General features: G+C 41.8%; 1 protein-coding gene across 1 annotated transcript in view; it reads right to left on the bottom strand.

Annotated features, from left to right (window-relative positions):
• Positions 1 to 4,548, bottom strand: part of LOC119407690 (piezo-type mechanosensitive ion channel component 1) — a gene marked incomplete at its 3' end in the record, with an annotated part of 35,391 nt that overhangs the window by 721 nt on the left and 30,122 nt on the right.

Here is a 4,548-nt window from a genome sequence, read left to right as displayed (position 1 = left end):
TATATATATATATATATATACATATATATATACATATATATCCCCATCCCAGTTGTTTTGTTGTGTTTGAGAGGTGGGAAGAAGCCCATCCCAGTTGTTTTTGTTGTGTTTGAGAGGTGGGAAGAAGCCCATCCCAGTTGTTTTTGTTGTGTTTGAGAGGTGGGAAGAAGCCCATCCTAGTTGTTTTTGTTGTGTTTGAAAGGTGGGAAGAAGCCCATCCTAGTTGTTAGAACAATTTTCTGAAAGCAGATAGTCCGAGTGATGTTTTGACCGCTTTGCAGGCAATAGAGGTCAGAAAGATGGCACCAGTGACAGGGCTTCAGCGTCATATGAGGATGTGTGCGGTAGCCTGGGGAAAAAAACTGCATGAGGAAAGTCAGAAAATACAATCACAGGCTCAACGGAGCAAACAAGAATGTGAGGACCGCCTGCTTGTTGAATGAACGGCACATTCAGTCGCTCGCTCAGTTTGGGAGAATGAGCAGGGTAGTTGAGGGGGCGGTGGAGCAGGTGTACCGGTTGAAGCGAGGAAAATTCAAGAGAAAGAAAGCGTCGGTGTCTGGTTTGCAGCGCCGAATGTGGGTTTGTGCGACTGCATGGAAAAAGTGTGTGGAAGAAGTTCAGGAGAAAGATAAGCGGTGGTTGCAACAGAGGCAGTTGTTGTTTGATGCACAGACAGAGTGCATACTGCAGAAACAGCGTGAGGGTGCGGTCGGGCAAATATGCAGGCTTAAAAGGGAAAAAATTAGAAAGAAGAAGCGTGATGTTTCGCCGGAGCGAGTCGGAGCTTATGTTGCAAGGTTGGATGACGGATGGGATCCGTCGAGTTGGGACGGTGGCATCTCGGGAGACAAGGAGGTTGTTTACTTGTCTAAAATATCACAACCCACAGATGCTCGAGTATCTAGGCTGTTGGATAAAGGTGGAGGTCAGGTAATGAATTCAGCGCATCGAGTCAGAGCTTTGCAAGACTCGAGACCGTCGTTTGAAGTTTGTGTAGAGACAGCTTGACAGATAGCATCGGATTGGTCTGATTTACAGGGGCATTGGGTGACCCTAGGGGAGTGCGAGCAGAGATTGGTTCGGCTGTGTGTGAGGAATGCACTCGCTGTGCGTTGGGTTGTAGATTATCATCTACATGTTTTTTCAAGGACTGATGTTCAAAGCAGAGTGTTGGATTGGAACACAGAGCTAAAAACCGTGAAAAAAAAAAAATTAGTCAATCCATGGGTCGTGGGCCGAGAAAGGACGGCCGGAAAAACATGCAGGAACCTACTCGTTCTGCTTTCTGGAGGGCATTAATACAGGCAGGAGTGCCTGCAGCTGAGATGGATGATGTGTCAGCAGAAGAGCTGAGGGCTGGAAGCCATTATTTGGATTAAAGGGGCATCGTATGTTGTTTGGATGTGTTAAGCTGGTTGCTTTGAAGAAAGTGCATCGTATGTTGTTTGGATGTGTTAAGCTGGTTGCTTTGAAGGAAGTGCAACATATGTTGTTTATAAATGGATCATCTGCAGCTATAGTTTTGACGGCATCTAAAACAACTCGAAGTATCTAAAAATATCTGAGAAAAAAAAAGAATTCACCATCTTGTTTTGCAGATGTTTCACATTTAAAGTGAAAGTTCAGCTCTTTTCAAGAGGGGTTCTGTGGAAAAAGTTAACACCTCAGTTTGGAAAAACTGATGAGCTAAATATTCTGAGTGGGGCCAAGACTAGAAGAAGGATTTCTTTTTAATAAATAAAAGTTAATTGTTGACACTTTTTGCATGAAGTGGTTATGTATGAAGAATTGTTTGATTAGTTGTAGAACAAGACAGATGATGAAACTGCAATACAACAATGTGAAGATATATATATATATATATATATATATATATCATGTCATCATTAGAAAAGAGGGTCACAATAGTAAATGCAGGGACAAATAGAGGAAAGGGGCCATATCAGATCTGGCAAATGGATTTCATTGGCCCTTTGCCATGTCACAGGGGTGTAGATATGTATGTACGGCTGTAGATACATATTCAGGTGTGTTGGTGACTCATCCTTGTAAATATACAAATCAGACATCTACTTTAAAATGTCTTAGTATGATGAAATAATTTTATGGGGTTCCCCTTCAGATACAAACAGATAATGGGACCCATTTTACTGGAAAACAGGTGAAAGACTGGTCAGCTGAAAAAAAACATGTTGAATGGATTTATCATATTTCCTTATCACCCACAAGCTGCTGGGCTGATTAAGAGAATGAATGAACTGTTAAAAAAAAAAAATGCTGAGAAAATGAAAAACATGATTTGACAAACTGGAAAGTAAATTTGTTGCAGGCTGTGTTTCAATTGAATAACAGACCCATTGTACCAGGCACCACTCCTTTAAATTGATGTGGAAAATTGATGACAGAGCAGAGCTGCCTGTCAGAGCAACTCCTGGATCTGCTAGACTAGTTCTGAGGACTCTAGAGCCAGTGATATTGATGTCAGGTCAAATTCAAGTTATAAAATTGGTCTGGGTCTGCAATATCCCAGAGGCAGGAGAAGAAAAATGGGTAAATGTACCAATTCATGTGTTATTAAAGAGAAAACTAATTCTTCTCTCTTTTTGTTGAAAGCAGTTTTCTTGCCTCTACAGCTTGATGTTTCATTGATCTTTGCGGACTGGATGGAGAGAGGACAACATGAGAAGCTGGTGACAAGGTGCCAGTCAGATGGGAGTGCAGGCTGTTTGGGCATCACGTGCCTTGTCGCTGATGGACAACGCCTCATCAGCAACACCAGGACGTGTCTTGGAGGAGGATCAGGTGTTCACGTTTGGTTGAAAAGATGCAAGCAAGATCTGAGTGCAAAGTAACTTCACATGTTTGAAACACAAAAAGCTGCCTGATAGGGCACGACAGTTGTGCCCTATGTACGAGTGTCGGGCATGCTAAACCAGATGAAAAAAAAAGAACGAAGTTTGATTTTACTGCCAATTAAGGAGAAGGAGGAGACGTGCTTCGTTGGCAGTTATCCAAGTTGGAGTCTGGATGCCATCCGTTGTCATGACTCAAGAAGAAACGGCCAAAATACTGATAAAAGAAATAAACTGGCAGCTGAAGATGTGGGGGAGCACAGAAGAAGTGCTCTCCAACATAATTGAAGCTTTGAACTTGTTTTCCTGTGTACCTTGCAATTTTTCCATGCACAGCTGCAGAAGGAGCGCTTCCAAAGGGTGGTGACCACATCGAATCATGATTGATTGGAGGAGAGTATGGAACATTTCCAGTTCCTACTGGGTAATTTTGAAACCTGAATTGACAAAATGTAATGAAGGCAACCACAGTTATGCAAATATCACATTTTGCCTTTAATAACTGTACAAGGACACTGGTTTTAAAAAAAAATACAGGGTGAGTGGTTTGAGCCACAGACAAATCTCACATATAACATGCAATTATGTGAGACAGCTGATAAAGGAGTGATATGTATGCTGAAATTAGGTCATGTTAACCCATGTTTAACCAGAGACAAGGTATTGTGTGATTGGACTCATGAACTAGGCTAGAGAACTAGTTTGATAGCAACAATAAAAAGTCATCCTCAATTACCTGAGGTGCCTTTTTCTGGATGTGTGTATGGTGTACATCTGTGGACTTGGAGCAACCAGACTTATCAATTAACTAATTATAGTTCCACCACTCGACTAACAGAGGTACAATGGCAAACTTTGCACGTACCCTGGCGAGTCTCCCTAGACCGTTTCAAAATGCGCATTGAAATGGGTCTACAGAGCTGAAACGAATGATTGAATCTCATAAGTCTAAACGTGTCTGATCTAACAGTGTCCACCTGCATGGCTCAAAGAGAGGTTTTTACATGTGGCTAAAACTAATAGTGTAGACGTTGGCTCACCATTGGTGGGATATATTCGCAGGAATATTATCTACGGCGCAAAAAATATGCAGTATCTCTTTTGCTTGTTTAGTAAAAAGAAGAATAACTAGTTTGATCTATATCCTGATGCATGCTCAATAATCCAGGTAGAAAAATCTAAAAAAGTTAAATCTGGTCCTCTGGACATTCAAAAAAAAACCAAAACAAAGCAAATCAACAAAAAAATGTAGAAACGTTTCGTCTCTCATCCGAGAGACTTCCTCAGTCTGAGGAGCTGTATTCAGCTCAGTCTCTTAAATAGTGGACAAGGTGAGGGATGTCATCATGGAGACTGATGAAACAATGGTCTCTTTTGATGTCACATCACTCTTTACGTGCATTCCTGTTGATGATGCAGTAGAGGTGGTCAGTTTAAAATTAAAATCAGACACCACTCTGAGCAGCAGGACCACACTTTCTACAGAACAACTGTGTCAACTCTTGAAACTGTGCCTACAGTCAACCTACTTCACATATGGGGAGCAATATTATAGGCAGAAACATGGGTGTGCTATGGGGTCTCCAGTTTCTCCTATTGTTGCCAACCTGTACATGGAGGAGGTAGAAAAGAGAGCCTTGACGTCCTTTTCAGGGACACCACCAAGTCATTGGTTCAGGTATGTTGACGACAC

The sequence above is a fragment of the Nematolebias whitei genome, chromosome 1, assembly GCF_014905685.2.
Source record: "Nematolebias whitei isolate Nwh7 chromosome 1, NemWhi1, whole genome shotgun sequence".
Taxonomy (NCBI): Eukaryota; Metazoa; Chordata; class Actinopteri; order Cyprinodontiformes; family Rivulidae; genus Nematolebias; species Nematolebias whitei.
This window is presented reverse-complemented; position numbering and strand designations above follow the sequence as displayed.